The 16939-nt window shown below is 46.1% G+C and overlaps 1 long non-coding RNA gene across 1 annotated transcript; it reads left to right on the top strand.

Annotated features, from left to right (window-relative positions):
• LOC117069215 lies at positions 1 to 5688 on the top strand. Its single transcript, XR_004431453.1, has 3 exons — positions 1 to 120; positions 4297 to 4338; positions 5445 to 5688. It is a non-coding gene; the product is annotated as an uncharacterized LOC117069215 (long non-coding RNA).
• The last annotated feature ends 11251 nt before the right edge of the window (positions 5689 to 16939 follow it).

Here is a 16939-nt window from a genome sequence, read left to right on the forward strand (position 1 = left end):
TCAAGAGGTTGAGCGAGGCCCAGGAGAGGAGGCCAACTGCTGTGTGAAGAATGGTCCTGGCCCTCAAGGAGTTTCACTCTGACTGAGAAGACCCAGATTCAGGAAAGCACAGGCAACCACGTAAGGCAGTAAGCGGGGAGAATTCCACAGGAACTAGACAAGCTTCCTGAAGGACTTGGAGTTGGAGTTGGGTCTTAAAAGGTGAGAAGGCCTCAAATGTGGCCTGTGTGGGAGGAGGGAGAGTGCTGGGAGAAAAGGCAGGAATGCAGGCATGCTGTGGACACAGGGAGGTCCCTGGGTCAGAGTGGAGGGTAAGGGAAGGTGCTGTCATTTACTAAGCAACCGCTATGTGCTGGGTGCTGGCTGGGACTGCATTTATCTCATTCGGTCCTCACATACCAGCAGAGTGCTTTTGGCTAAAAGAAAACCCTGCTAAAAGTGGCATTAGGCTGGAGCAATGACTCACGCCTGTAATCCCAGAACTTTGGGTGGCCAAGACAGGTGGATCACTTAAGGCCAGGAGTGTGAGACCAGCCTGGCCAACATGCAAAACCCTGCCTTTACTTAAAAAAAAAAAAAAATTAGCAGGGCATGGTGGTACATGCCTGTGGTCCCAACCACTCAGGAGGCAGAGTCAGGAGAATTGCTTGAACCTGGGAGGCAGAGGTTGCAGTGAGCTGAGATGGCGCCACTGCACTCCAGCCTGGATGACAGAGTGAGACTCTGCCTCCAAAAAAAAGAAAAAGAAAAAAGAAAAAAAAAAAAGTGGCATTAACCAGGAATGAGTTGGCTCAAACAACAAGCACTGAGGTAGGGCAGACCCCAGAGATGAATGACTCAGTGACTCAGTGATGTCAACAGGTCATTTTTATTTTTCTGCCCTACTGTCCACAGATGCAGTCTCATTTTAAGGATGGTTCTTGTGGTCATAAAATGGCTGCCAAAATACCCAGGACCATATGCTCCCGTGGAGAAGCTGGCTTCTTTTCAGAATCCCCCAGGAAACCTCTTTTCTGTTCCATTAGCCCAAATTGGCTTAGATGTGCCATTTCTGAACCATCACTGGCAAAGAATTGGGATCATCTTATTGGCTTAGACCAGTCAGCACAGGTACATGCACTCTACCAGTAGGTGCTAATAAATGTTCAAGAAATGGTTCTCTGCGGCCGGGTGCAGTGGCTCATGCCTCTAATCCCAGCACTTTGGGAGGCTGAGGCAGGTGGATCACTTGAGGTCAGGAGTTTGAGACCAGCCTGACCAACATGGTGAAACCCTGTCTCTACTAAAAATACAAAAATTAGCTGGGCGTTGTGGTGCACGCCTTTAATCACAGCTACTCTGGAGGCTGAAACAGGAGAATTGCTTGAACCCTGGAGGCGGAGGTTGCAGTAAGCTGAGATCATGCCACTGCACTCGGCCTGGGGGACAGAGCAACATTCCGTCTCAGAAAAAGAAAAAAGAAAAAAAATGCAATGGCTGGTCAGGCATGGTGGCTCACACCTGTAATCCCAGCACTTTACAAGGCCAAGACGGGTGGATCACTTGAGTCCAGGGGTTCAAGACCAGCCTGGGCAACACGGAAAAACCCCATCTCTTAAAAAAATACAAAAATTAGCCACCACAAAAATTAGCCTGGCATGGTGGCACACACCTGTAGTCCCAGCTACTTGGGAAGCTGAGGCAGGAGGTTAGCCTGAGCCTGGGAGGCAGAGGTACAATGAGCTGAGATCACACCACTAAACTCCAGCCTGGGTGACAGAGACTCTGTCTCAAAAACAACAACAACAAAAATGCAATGGCTGTGTATTATTTATGACACAGGAGTTGATACCCTTACAAGCCTTAATGTGTTAAGAACTCAAATATCAATAGGAAAGTGATAAATGCTAATACTAATGGAAAAATGGGCTAGAAAGAAAAATATGATCAATTACACATAAAAACCTGTAGTTTCGTTAGTTATATTAATTATCTATGCTGCATAACAATTACCACAAACTCAGCGACTTAAAATAAAACCCATTCATTATCTCACAGTTCTATAAATCAGAAGGCTGGGTGGTTTCACCACTTTCTCTGCTCAGGGTGTCACAGGGCAGAAATCGATGTGTTAGCTGGGCTGCATCCTCAGATGGAGGCTTGGCTAGGGAAGGATCTGCCTCCAAGCTCTTTCAGACTGGTGGCAGAATTCATTTTCTTGCAGCTTCATTTCATGACAGCTTGCTTCTTTAAGGTCACAGTGAGTTTCTGCTGCCTTGAGTTTCTAATGCAAGGAGGCCTTTGAAAGGACTCGCCTGATTAGGTAAGGCCCACCCAGAATAATATGTTTTTATTAACTCCAAGTCAATTCATTAGGAACTTTTATTACATCTACAAAATCTTTTCACTTTTGGAATATTCTGTTCTTGTTTCTAAACAAGTCATAGACATTCCAGTGGGGGTATTACCCAAAGATGTGACATTGGGGGTCACTTCGGCGTGTGTTCACCACATAATAATCAAAGGAAAGCAAATTAAAGCATCGTGAACTGCTATTTTCAGTCTCTCACACTGGCAAGGATTTTTTTTTAAACCCCAAACCTGAAAATTCCCAATGTTGGTAGACTGTGGGAAAATTGCCCCTTTCATAGCTTGTTACAAGGAGTGTCAAATGATACAACATTCTGAAAAGCAGTATGGAAAAATTTGCCAAAGCCTTAAAACTCTAATCTCTTTGACCCAGCAAACCTTTGGCTAGAAATTATCCTATGGAAATACTTATGAATAATATACACAAACATTTAACCACGGGATTCTACACTGAAGCTTTCTTTCTTTTCTTTTTCTTTTTTTTTTTTTTTTTGAGACAGGGTCTCACTTGATCGCCCAGGCTGGAGTGCAGTAGCGTGATATTAGCTCACTGCAACCTCCACCAGGTGCAAGGAATTCTTATGCACCAGTCTCTGGAGTAGCTGGGACTGCAGGTGCATGCCACTACACATGGTTAATTTTTGTATTATTATTATTTTTTTTTTTGAGACACGCTTTGTCACCCAGGCTGGAGTGCAGTGGTGTGATGTCAACTCACTGCAAGCTCCACCTCCCGGGTTCACATCATTCTCCTGCCTCAGCCTCCCAAGTAGCTGGGATTACAGGCGCTCACCACCATGCCCGGGTAATTTTTTGTATTTTCGGTAGAGACAGGGTTTCACTGTGTTAGCCAGGATGGTCTCGATCTCCTGACCTCGTGATCCACCCGCCTCGGCCTCCCAAAGTGCTGGGATTACAGGCGTGAGCCACCGTGCCCGGCCAATTTTTGTATTTTTACAAAATACAAAAGATGGGTTTTTGCCATGTTGGCCAGGCTGGTCTTGAACTCTTGGCCTCAAGTGATCCACCTGCCTTGGCCTCCCAAGTGCTGGGATTACAGGTGTGAGCCACTGCGCCCAGCCTGAAATCTCTTTTCTAAGCACTGAGAACATAGCCTGGAACAAGAGACATAAATCCCTGCCCTGCCTCATGGAAGAGGAGGGTCTGGGACAATCTGTGAGACCAGGGATGGTATCAATCTCCCCTCCTATCTCTCCACAGAACTAGCAGAGGAGAGCAAGTTTGACCCTGAGCTACTGAACCATAAAGTCTTCAGGTGCCCTGGAAAAAAAGCCATCCAAGGGCATTAGAGGGAAAGACAGACATCCACTGAGACTTCACTTAGTGTCTCTTGGGCACCTGCAGGTGCCTCAGCATCAGAGAAAGTTCTGGTGTCCATTTCTATCCCTGGGTATATTGGAAAGATATGCATGTTTTATTAAGCTCAGAATAATACTTCAATATTTGTATATAAATCCAAAGCTTCACTTCAGCATTATGAAGGCTAGCGAGATGCAAGACTAATTTGATAATGTAGGCAAATTCCTTTGCCATTAATCCCATGAATCATACATGTCTCCTCTAAGAGCCTGAAATATGAATATTTTAGTACAAGTGAAATATCAATAAAGTAAAGTCTCACTAATTGGGACAAACCAGGAGAAGTCAGACTACATTAGAAAATATTTTAAACTCGAGGTCACTCTTTTTATAGTACATACATATCTATATGTAGATTATGTTAAACATCCATAAAATTAACAAAGTATACGAGTCATTGTCAAATAGCTGCTTTCACACAGAGATAAAGAGCCTGGGAATTTAAAAGCTTAGTTGTTAGTACACCTATGGATGCAGCTAATGTCTGAAAGAACAGTTTTGGAAAATAAAACCACCCATGCAAATTGTGGATACCTTCAATTTACTTAGTATATCTTTTTCTCACAGACGATTACACTGGCTGTCTTCATTCCAGTTGGGATGCTTAATGTAAGTTTTCAGCTTGTAAACTGTGAACTGTAGAGTCCACCAACTTGTAATTGTCACATTTTGCAGGGCAGGGGAATCCCCTACTTTCCCAAGTGTGAATTACTTGGATTATGTCAGTACCTTAAATTAGCAAGGACTCCTTTTGTTATTCAACTTTTATTTTAGATTTGGGGTAGGTACATGTGCAGTTTTGTTACATGGGTATATTGCTTGATGTTGAGGTTTGGGGTACAACCGATCCCATCACCCAGGTAGTGAGCACAGTACCCAACAGTTGTTCAACCCTTCCGTCCCGCCCTCCCTGCCCCACAGTAGTCCGCACTGTGTATTACTGCCATCTTTATGAAGGACTCCTTTTAAAATTTTATTTTATTTTTTTGAGACACAATCTCGCTCTATTGCCCAGGCTGGAGTGCAGTGGTCCGATCACAGTTCACTGCAGCCTCAACCTCTCAGGCTCAAGTGGTCCTCCCACCTCTCAGGCTCCCAAGTAGCTGAAACCACAGGTGCACATCACCACACCCGGAGGATTTTTGTATTTTCTGTAGAGACAGGGTTTTGCCCTGTTGCCCAGGCCGGTCTCGAGCTCCTGGGTTCAACTGATCCACCCCCCTCAGCCTCCTGAGTAGCTGGGACCACAGGTGCTCGCCTCACTGTGTTGCCCAAGCTGGTAACTACTGAGTGAGGTTATGAAAGACTGCAGCTTTGGCCAGGCACAGCGGCTCACGCCTATAATCCCAGCACTTTGGGAGGCCGAGGCGGGCGGATCACGAGGTCAGGAGATTGAGACCATCCTGGCTAACACGGTGAAACCCCTTCTCTACTAAAAATACAAAAATTAGCTGGGCGTGTTGGCAGGCGCCTGTGGTCCCAGCTGCTTGGGAGGCTGAGGCAGGAGAATGGTGTAAATCTGGGAGGCGGAGCTTGTAGTGAGCCCAGATCAGGCCACTGCACTCCAGCCTGGGTGACTTTAGCCTGGGTGACACAGCAAGACTCCGTGTCAAAAGAAAAAGAAAGAAAGAAAGAAAAAAGAAAAAGAAAAGAAAGACTGCAGCTTTATCCTGGTCTCCTCACTCCCCATCCCCTTTCTGTCTTTACTCTGAAAGAAGCCGTATGGAGAGGTCCATGTGGTAAAGAATTAAAGCCTCCTGCCACAGCCACATGAGTGAGCTTGGAATGAGACCTCCTGTCTCACTCAAGTCCTCAGAGACCACAGCCCTGGCCGATGTTTTCAGTGCAACCTCATGAGAGCCAGAACTACCCAGCTAAGCCACTCCATGAATCCTGACCCTCACAAACTGTGTATGATAATAAATGTTTCAAGCTGCTAAATTTGAGGGTAATTTGTTACACAGCAATAGATAACTAATAAAACATACAACCCCACACATTTCTCACCTAAACCCTGTGAGAGGCCAGGCGCAGTGGCTCTCGCCTATAATCCCAACATTTTGGGAGGCCAAGGCGGGCAGATTGCTTGAGACCAGGAGTTCGAGACCAGCCTTCGCCCATGTGGCAAAACCCTGTCTCTACCAAAAATACAAAAATTAGCCGGGCATGGTAGTATACACCTGTACTCCTAGCTACTTGGGAGGCTGAGGCATGAGAATTGCTTGAACCCAGGATACAGAGGTTGCAGTGAACCGAGATCACACCACTGCACCCCAGCCTGGGTGACACAGCAAGACTAGGTCTAAAAAAAACCCAAAAAACAAAACCCTATAAAGAAAGTATTAGCCTCACTCTTTCTTTTTTTCTTGTCTTTTTTCTTTTTTTGTTTTTGAGACAGGGTCTGGCTGTGCCACCCAGGCTGGAGTACAGTAGTACAATCATAGCTCAGGGTAGCCTCGACTTCCTGGGCTCAAGTGATTCTCCCACCTCAGGATCCAGAGTAGCTGAGACTACAGGCACATGCCACCAAGCCCGGTTAATTTTTGTAATTTTTGTAGAGACAGGGTTTCGCCATGTTGCCCAGGCTAGTCCCGAACTCCTGAGCTCAGGCAATCCACCCACCTCTACTTCCCACAGTGCTGCTATTGTAGACATGAGCCACTACACCCAGGCTAGCCTCACTTTTTTCTCAGTGAAGACACAGAAAATCAGTGAGATTAAGGAACTGTTATAAAACTTCTCAGCTTAACACAGAAAAAACTGGATACAAACCCAGGTCAGGCACCTGCTATCTCTGAAAAAACAAAATAATCACACTTCTCTTGCTCAAATAATCTTACCATTAAAGTCTGTCACTCTGTTATCATTTGGGATTTCAACATCTGGTAATAATAAGAGTAGTAATTATTAAAAATATACCATGGGAAGCTGTTTGTGTAACCCATAAATGTTCGAGGTTTCACGGTCATGATTTGCAAATAGAGACATGACAACATGTGGGAAGGGAAGAGATAACTTGAAAGGCGACTCGGAAAGGGGCACAGTCAAAATCATCTGTGGTTATTTTTAGCACAAAGAAAGAACTGTTGGCAGACATTGCTGAAAAGGTAGGTCCATTTTCATCTGCGGTATTTAGAAAGGCACAATGTCATTGCAAAATAATTGCTTATTGAGAACACAAACAGGCCTTGAAAATATGAAGCAGGTTTTAGAAATACAGACCCATTTCTACGTGGCCCGTACAGAAATGGCCGAAGGGGTCACCCAGAAGCAGCGCCCTGGGGTCCGATCTCCATCAGCTTCCAAATGGTTAGTAGCAACAGCGGGTCTGCTGTGCACACGCAGCTTCCAAACACATCCCTGCACCTCCCGCCTATTCAGAAGTTCTGGAGCCGCTATAGAAAGCAGTGTAATTCGAGCCATGAAGATGGATAATAGAGAGAACTGCAGGGTGCACGTTAAATTAGGTGTAAAGCAGCAGTTTTCATTCATGGAATCCTGAAACTCTGGTGGGTCAAGGTTGGTGTGTGAGACACATTACAAGGCCTTTGTAATTATTAACAGCTAAGGCACTGGCCTTTTCAAATGATTTACCTTTTGTTTTTAAAGACAATGTAAAAGAGAGAATTTATCATAACATCCCTCACCCTCACAGGATACGTGTATCTTGTGTAACCGTTTTATCGAGATAAAATAAATAAATAACATACATCCTATGCAATGTACCCATTTAAAGTGTATAATTCAACGGCTTTTAGCATATTTACAGAGTTGCATCACCATCACCACAATCAATTTTGGGATGTTTTCATCATGTCCAAAAGAAAGCCCGTGCCCATTAGCAGTCACTCCCCATCCCTCCATCCATCCTCCCAGCCCGAAGCACCACTCATCTACTTTCTGTGTCTACAGATTTGCCTATTCTGGATATTTCACAAAAATGGAATACAATATGTTGTCTTTCGTGACTGGATTCTTTCACTTAAATTGTTTTCGGGGTTCATCTATGTGGTAGCATGCATCAGTACTTCATTCCTTCTTATTACTGAATTAAAATATTCTGTTGTATGAATATAACACATTTTGCTTATCTATTCATCAGTTGCTAGACTTTTGGGTTATTTTAACTTTTTGGCTATTATGGATAATGTTGCTATGGATATTTGGGGTTTTCATTGTCGTTGTTGTTGTTGTTGTTTTTGAGATGGAGTCTCGCTCTGTCGCCCAAGCTGGAGTGCGGTGGCGTGATCTTGGCTCACTGCAACCTCCGCCTCCCAAGTTCAAGTGATTCTCCTGCCTCAGCCTCCTGAGTAGCTGGGATTATAGGCATGCACCACCATACCTGGCTAATTTTTGTATTTTTAGTAGAGATGGGATTCTGCTATGTTGTCCAGGCTGGTCTTGAACTTACGGGTTCAAGTGATCCGCCCACCTTGACCTCCCAAAGTGCTGGGTTTACATGCATGAGCCACCACGCCCGGCCTGCTATGGACATTTGTGTGCAAGTTTTAATGGGACATATATTTTCAATTTTCTTAGATGTATACCTAGGAGTAGAATTGCTGAGTCATATGGTAACGCTATGTTTAACATTTTAAAGAACTGCCAGACTGTTTACCAAAGCAGCCGCACCATTTATGTGGGTTCCCCAGCAATGTATCAGGGTACCAATTTCTCTACATCCTTGACAATATTTTGCTGGGAGACATGGGGTGATAGGGGTGTGATGGCTAAAGGGTCAGAGGTTTCTTTCTGAGGTGATGAAAACATTCTCAGACATTGTGATGATGGTCATACAACTCTTCAAATATACTAAACATCATTGATTTATATACATTAAATGGGTAGCTTGTATGGCTTGTGAATTATATCTTAATAAAGATTATTTAAAACAATCAATCAAACAAAAGCAGCAAATGCCAGAGGGGTAAGGAATGGGGAGAGAGAAATGCAGGCCAATCTGAGGTTTTATAAGTGCATCTGCTCATCTGGTCATCCACTCATTCATTTGTTCATTCATGAAGTATGCATTGAGTACCTGCAGGTACCAGACATTGTTCTAGGTGCCAAGGATACAACAGTGAATAGAAAAAGTCCTGGCTCTGAAAAATTAAACATAGTAAGGGAATGGAAGAAATATGAAAGGTGGTCAGGAAAAGCCTATTCCAGGGGGTATAGTAGTATTGAAGCTAAGACCTGAATGAAGAGTGGCAGCAAATCACGTAGAAGATCTGGAGCAAAAGCATTCTAAACAGAAAGAACAACAGGTACAAAGGCCCTCAAGGTAAGACCATGCTTTTTTTTTTTTTTTTTTTTTTTAAGGCAGGGTCTTACTCTGTTGCCCAAGCTAGAGTACAGTGGCACAATCCTAGCTCACTGTAACCCTGAACTCCTGGGCTCCAGCGATCCTCCCACCTCACCTTCCCAAGTAGCTAGGCCCACAGGTGCACACTACCATGCCTGGCTAACTTTTTGTAGAGATGGGATTTTGCCATGTCGGCCAGGCTGGTCTCTAACTCCTGGCTTCAAGTGATCCTCCCATCTCAACTCCCAAAGTGCTGGGATTATAGGCATGTACCATCACACCTGGCCTAATATTTTTTTTTTTTTTTGAGCCATAGTCTCGCTATGTCGCTCAGGCTGGAGTGCAGTGGCATGATCTTCGCTCACTACAACCTCTGCCTCCCAGGTTCAAGTGATTTACCTGCCTCAGGCTCCCTAGTAGCTGAGATTACAGGCAAGCAAGCGCCACCATGCCTGGCTAATTTTTGTATTTTTAGCAGAGATGGGATTTTGCCATGTGACCTCAAGTAATCCACCCACCTTGGCCTCCCTAAGTGTTGGGATTATAGGCATGAGCCACCATGCCCAGCCTGATATTCTAAATACATCACATAAGAATATATGTTGCTTTTTGGCTGGGGGCGGTCGCTCATGCCTGTAATACTAGCAATTTGGGAGGCTGAGGTGGGTGGATCACTTGAGGTCACATGGCAAAACCCTGTCTCTACTAAAAATACAAAAAATTAGCTGGGTGTGTTGGCATGCACCTGTAATCCCAGCTACTCAGGGGACTGAGGCATGAGAATCGCTTGAATCTGGGAGGCGGTGGTTGCAGTGAGCCGAGATCGTGCCACTGCACTCCAGCCTGGGTGAGACAGCGAGACTCTGTCTTAAAAAAAAACAAAAAGAATATATATTCCATTTTAAATTTTCTAATTTTTTGGATGGTTGTTTTCCTATGAGTTGGAAATACTGCGGTGAGTGCTTAGTTTGTCAACAAATACCATATTCTTTTAGCACAGCTATACTGTTATTGCATTAAAAAACACAATTAAAAACAGAATAATTCACATTCCACTGGATTATTGTTCAGGCCTGCATATCAGCCCAGCTACTGCTTCTACCCATTCTGCTATCTCATCCCTCACACAAGTGTGGCTCCTAAGGGCACCCCTAACGATCATAATGTATTCTGAACTTGTTTCAATCTTGCATCCAAGAGAAAGCAGGAGTGTGGGAGTGGTTGAGAAAACAGGTTGTAAGATGGGGGTTTGGAGCTGTATTACTCTTTACCAGACTGGCACTGAGGACCCCAACCCTGCTGGTAGCTGGAACAAGCCTTTGGCATAAGCTGGTAGCTGATTGTTAAGACTTGCACTAGTGGCGAATTGGGGATGGGATGCTTGTGGAAGGGAATATGGGGGAACTAATAAAGACAATGACATCAGGTGGCAATTGCTAAGCTCCATGCCCTTGACAAAAAATTATAAAGGAGTAGGAATGATTAACGGCAATTGAGAACCATGTATAAAAGCTAGAGGACCCTCTTGACAGCACACAATGAGGCAAACTTCAAGGTTGTAACCTTCAAGGATCATTTTCCTCTTTATCTCACTAGTATTGTCCCTCCAGGAACCAGACGGAACCTGGAAGATGACAGCAGACTATCACAAACCCACAGAAGTAGTAGCCCTGTTGCTGCCACCACACCAGTTTTGGTATCTTTGCTAGAGCAGATTAACACAGCCCCGGGTACATTTTACGTGGACATTGATTTGGTGAATTGGTTCTTTTCTAGCCCTAGGAGAAAAGTGGATGAGAAACAGTATGCATTCACATGGAACAAACAACAGTCTACATTCACAGTTTTGCCCCAGGGCTATGTTAACTTTCAGCATCTATCAATCACAATATAGCCTGAAGAGGTCTGGACCATCTGGACATACTGTAGAACATCGCATTGATCTTTTACATCAATGACATTATATTGATTCAGCTGGGTGGAAAAAAGTGGATAGCACATTAGAGGCCTTGGATGACACATGTATTCTACAGGGTAGGAGATTAAAAACTGCAAAGATTCAGGGGCCTCCCACATAAGATGTTTAGGGGTCCAGAGTTCGGGCATGCCAGGATATATCATCCAAAGAAACAGATAAATTATTGCATCTTGCACCTCCCACCATGTAGAAAGAAGCATTAAAGCCTGATAGGCCTCTTTGGGTTCTGGACACAGTATATTCCACATCTGGAAATACTGCTCCAACCCATGCCATCAATGCAGGTGACATAAAAGGCTCCCAGCATTAACTGGAGCTCAGAGCATAAAAAGGTTATACAGCAAGGTCCAGGCAGTCTGCTACTTGGTCATTTGTGCTTCCATAGATGGTGTTAGTGTTAGTGGTAGGAAAAGACGCTGTGTGGAGTTGATGACAAGCTCTACTGGGAGAATGACAACACAGGCCCCTGCAGTATTGGAGCAAGGCCACGCCATCTGCAGTGGAGACTTACGTGCCTTTTGAGAAAAACTCCTGGTGTGCTACTGGCCTGATCACAGACACCAAGTGACCCTATGCCAGGAATTACTCATCATGAGCTAGGTTCTGTCAAACCCACCGAGTCACAACACCAGGCAGTCAGTAACAATGCATCCTAGGGTGGAACTGGTACATCTGGGACTTAACACAAGTAAGAACAGAAGGTACAAGCAAGTTCCATGAGCTCGCAGCCTAGACCCCCATGAACACCACTACTACATTGGCACCCCTCCCCCCGTGCACCCCTCTGGTTGTATGTGGGATCCTTTATGACCAGCTGACAAGAGGAGGAAAAATCCTGTACTTGGTCGATGGAAGGTCTGCTCAGTATGTGAGTTCAAGCTGAAAATAGATGGCAGTTGCATTATAGCCCCACTTAGGGACAGCCTTGAAAGACAAGAGTGGAGGAAAATCCCCATGGGCAGAGCTTCAGGAGGTGCACTTGGCCATCCATTCTTCCTGCACAGAGAGGCATCTCAAACATAGAATATCTATGTACTCAGTGGCAGTGAGGAATGGCCTATGTGGCTAGCCAGGGCCCTGGAAGAAGAAAGGTTGCAATGGAAGATGGGGAACAGGGAGGTCTGGGGTAGGGGCATGAGGATAGATGTCTGGAGTGGGCACCAAGTATGAAGATCTTTGTATTACATGTTAACACCCACCAGAAACCACCCACCATTGAAAAGCCACCATGTAACTAAGAAGACAAAAATATCTGGGCCAGTTGGCCTTAGCTGGCCTCTGTCATCAGCCACCTAGTGCTGGTACTAAGGGCACATGCATGAAATGACTACAGTGGCAGAGACAGAGGCAGTAGCAGCCTCATAGCATGGGCTCCCACTTACAAAGGCTGACTGAGCTACTGCTGCTGCTGAATGAGCCCCCAGTATGACACCATTCCTCCAGGAGACTAGCTGGCTCCACGGTGCAAGTTGACCACATGGAACCCCTTCTATTTGGGAAAAGGCAAGATTCATCCTAACCACATGGAACCCCTTTCCTCTGAAAAAAGTCGAGATTCACCATGTCAAGAAAACACATATATTCTGGGTACTATTTACCTTTCCTGTCCTCAGGACCTTAGTCAGCCCCACTATTTGAGGGCTTATCGAGTATCTGATTCACTGTCACAGGATCCCACATAACATCCCATCAGGCCAGGGACCCAATTTACTGCAATGGAGGTGCAGAAATGAGTCCGTGATCAGAGGATTCCCTAAGCAATTCACAGGCTGGATCATCCAGACACTGCCAGCTTGACAGGATATCGGAATGGCTGCTGAAGTCCCACTGGAAGCAGCAGCTTGGAGGTAGCACTTGATAAGGGTGGGTTCATCTTCAATGATGCTCCTTGAACCAAAGACCTTTACATAATGCTGGGACTTGCAAGGTTAGAGGTCTTTGTCCCCAATGGGGGAATCTTTCACCAGAGGATACAGCAAGAGTCCCATTGAGCTATAAGCTACAGTTGCCACCTGGGCACCTTGTATGCGGGGACCAGAAGACCAGAAGGGGAGTCATCTTGGCTAAGAGTAATCCACTTGGGTGCCTCTGAGTCCTCCATTGCCCAATTATGACAATAAATAGGCTTGGAAAGGCATGCTGGTCAGGGGTTGAGATTCTCAGTCCATGAGGCAGGACGGAGGCATTAGCCACTCAGACCAGGGGAGGTGCTAGCTGGGGGAGGGGGAGATTTAGAATGGATACTGAGAAAGGAGATGATGAGTACCAGTTGTGACCCCCAGAGACCTGCAGCAGCTGGGGCTATAGTTTGTCCCAGGGACCTTTCTCTTCTAAGTTTCCAGCAGGAATCCTGGAGGAGCCGCTCCTGAAATTGGCCTGTGGAGAAGAAATAGGTGTTGCTCCAAATATGCTGGAATCATCTTCAAGGGTTGACTGTGGCAGTCCTTGAATCCTTCCTCCACCCTCTCTTTTCTGCCTTTTCTTCTTTGGACAAATATTTACTTTCTTTTTTTCTTTTTTTGAGATGGAGTCTTGCTCTGTCATCCAGGCTGGAATGCAGTGGTGTAATTTTGGCTCACTGCAACCTCTGCCTCCCAGGTTCAAGTGATTCTCATGCCTCAGCCGCTCGAGTAGGTAGTATTACAGGAACACACTACCACACTTGGCTAATTTTTGTATTTTTAGTAGTACCAGGGGGATAGCTCGCCATGTTGGCCAGGCTGGTTTTGAACCCTTGACCTTAAGTGATCCGCCCACCTCGGCCTCCCAAAGTGCTAGGATACAGGTGTAAGTCATTGCGCCTAGCCCATTGGACACATATTTCTGTAAATGTTCGCTGAACGTCTAAAAATAAGAACCAGATAAATAGGCTGGACACAGTGGCGCACGCCTGTAATTCCAGCACTTTGGGAGGCCACGGCAGGCAGATCACCTGAGGTCAGGGTTTCGAGACCAACCTGACCAACATGGTAAAACGCCATCTCTACTAAAAATACAAAAATTAGCTGGGCGTGGTGGTAGGCACCTGTAATTATAGCTACTTGGGAAGCTAAGGCAGGAGAATCGATTGAACCCAGGACGTGGAGGTTGCAGTGAGCTGAGATCGCGACACTGCACTCCAGCCTAGGTAACAGAGCGAGAATCCGTCTCAAAAATAAATAAAATTAAAATAAGTAAAGAAAAGGAAATCATAGGTCCTGCCACCAAAGCAGCTCATAACAGAGTGGGAAAGTTGTATACCTCTAGGGAAAATCCTCTAATAGAAATGTCTTAGCACACACATTTCTCTGGTACATAACATGGTTGTGATTGTAGAACTCTGATATCCCTTCATTCCAAAGACTCAGGGGGCATTTCATGTGTGATCAGAACAAGTCCGGTCAGATGTCACAGACTTTGCCCATTTTCAGCCTCTCCCTCAGCTCTGACCTGCTCTACCAGGAACTCCCAGGGGCAACAAGCCTCTGCCATGCACAGCTGCTGCTGATTTGCCCAAGCCTGGGAGCTGCTGAATCTGCCCAGTGGGGGCGGGGCGGGGCAGATGCTCTCCCCTTGTGTTTTGCTTTGTCATGGGTGGGGAGGCAGGGAAGGAGGTTAGTTTGTAGCCCAGTCTTTTACATGGTTTTTAGTAAAATATCCTTTTCCGTTTTTACCAAAAGTACCCTTCCCTCTTCCTTCCACTCCCATAGGTCTCAGATTCTAGTCCAGTGCGGGACTGGGTTAGGAGGCAAATACAGTGAGACATGGAAAACTAAATTGCCCCTCCCACAGGCAGATTGATTAGGGGGCAGGGGTCCACAGCTCTGTCTGTAACATGAGTTCAGATATGTTCCAAGTGGGTGCGACTTAAGTTTAAGATGGGTCCTCACCTCCTTGTTCATAGAGCTAGAAGAGTGAAGAAGAGGAAAGGATTAATTCATCCTGGAAAACTGAGAAAGAGCTTACAAAAGAAATGTCGGCCGGGCGCGGTGGCTCAAGCCTGTAATCCCAGCACTGTGGGAGGCCGAGACTGGCGAATCACGAGGTCAGGAGATCGAGACCATCCTGGCTAACACGGTGAAACCCCGTCTCTACTAAAAAATACAAAAAACTAGCCGGGCGAGGTGGCGGGCGCCTATAGTCCCAGCTACTCGGGAGGCTGAGGCAGGAGAATGGCGGGAACCCGGGAGGCGGAGCTTGCAGTGAGCTGAGATCCGGCCACTGCACTCCAGCCCGGGCGACAGAGCAAGACTCCGTCTCAAAAAAAAAAAAAAAAAAAAAAAGAAATGTCACTTGGGCCAGGCGTGGTGGCTCATGTCTGTAATCCCAGTACTTTGAGAGGCCAAGGTGGGAGGATCACTTGAGGCCAGGAGTTCGAGACCAGCCCTGGGTAACAGAGTGAGACCCTGCCCCTACAAAAAAAATAGCTGTGCATGGTGGCACATGACTGTAGTCCCAGCTACTTGGGAGGCTGAGGCAGGAAGATTGCTTGATCCCAGAAGTTCGAGACTGCAGTGAGCTGTGATGGCACCACTGCACTCCAGCCTGGGAAACAGAGACCTTGTCTTAAACAAAACAAAACAAAAGAATTGTCACTTGATCTGGGTTTTAAAGAGGCCTGTCAGATGGGGAAGGGAATTTCAGACAGAGGGAAGAGTTAAAGCACAGGGCCCTTAGAGAGACTGTTGGTTCAGACAAAGCTCTTGCTCCAGGGAATTTACACTCCGATGCGGGGAGATCTGCAATAAACAAACAAACACATGCATCCTGTTAGGCGGTGATAAATGCCAAGAAGAAAAATCAAACACCGTGATAGGGCATCTGGGAGTGGCATGGGTGCCATTTTAGGTAGAGAGGCCAAGGTCGGCCTTTCTGCAAATATGTTTTTTGAGCAGAGACCTGAATGAAGTGAGGAAGTAAGCCACGTGGGTAACAAGAGAAGGGCATTTCAGGCAGAGGGAACAGCCAGAGTGCAAAGCTCTGAGAGGAGCAGGCTTGTGCGCTCAAGAAGGCCCGTGTGTCTGGGGCACAGTGAGAGAAGAGGGCAGTGGGAGGAGAAGGAGCCACCCTAGGGCTTTGAGCAGAGGTCACGATCAGTCCATCAGTTTGGAGAAGAGGCTTCTGGAAACATGGGTAGAAACATAAAGACCAGCTAGGAGGCTTTGCAATGATCCAGGCGAGAGATGACAGGGTCCTGAGTGAAGGTGGTACTGGCGGAGGAGCAAAGGGGTGTTGGCCGATATTGCTGGATTCTGGTTATCTTTTGAAGGTAGAGTTAACGGGATTTGTTGATAGACTAGATAACATTGGAAAGGTAGGTTGTTGCTGAATTGGGAATTAAGACAATTTCTGAACATACCACTTCCTTTCTTAAAAATTTCGTGATAAAGTCCAGACTCATTAGCAGTCATTTATTCATTTGCTGATTCATTCAACACATACTGATTGAATGCCTAGTATGGGCCAGGAATTGTGCTAGGTGTTGCGGGTAGACACAAAATTTAAAAGTAGGGCATACTTTCTGCCCGTACAGATCTTTAGTCAGATGGGTGACACAGACAAGTACTTAGGTCATTACAACCCATGTGACAATTGCTACCATGGGGAAATTCAGGGGAAATAGGGGCATATGCGAAAGGTATCTAATTGGAGTTAGCAAGGCTCCACTCGTACCTTACCCCGAGATCAGCTCAGTTTTTCAGTTCACTCTAGTAATGCTGCCCATTGCGGGGCTGTGAGACAGTACAGTCTGAGCTCGATCATAAGCGGGTGGCCAGCTTTGTCTCTGCAGCTCCGCGGCCCAGGCTTACTCGAAGGTCCCCTGGGAATAGCCTCACCTTTGCCCCACTTCCCAGTCTAGCCCCTAACTTCCCGCCGTCTATTGGCTGCGCAGCCGCCCAATGGGCAGGCGGGAACCGCGGGCTCGCGCTCCCGGCCTAGGGCGTCTG

This window comes from Trachypithecus francoisi, unplaced genomic scaffold (genome assembly GCF_009764315.1).
Source record: "Trachypithecus francoisi isolate TF-2019V2 unplaced genomic scaffold, Tfra_2.0 Lachesis_group3, whole genome shotgun sequence".
In the NCBI taxonomy this organism is placed as follows: domain Eukaryota; kingdom Metazoa; phylum Chordata; class Mammalia; order Primates; family Cercopithecidae; genus Trachypithecus; species Trachypithecus francoisi.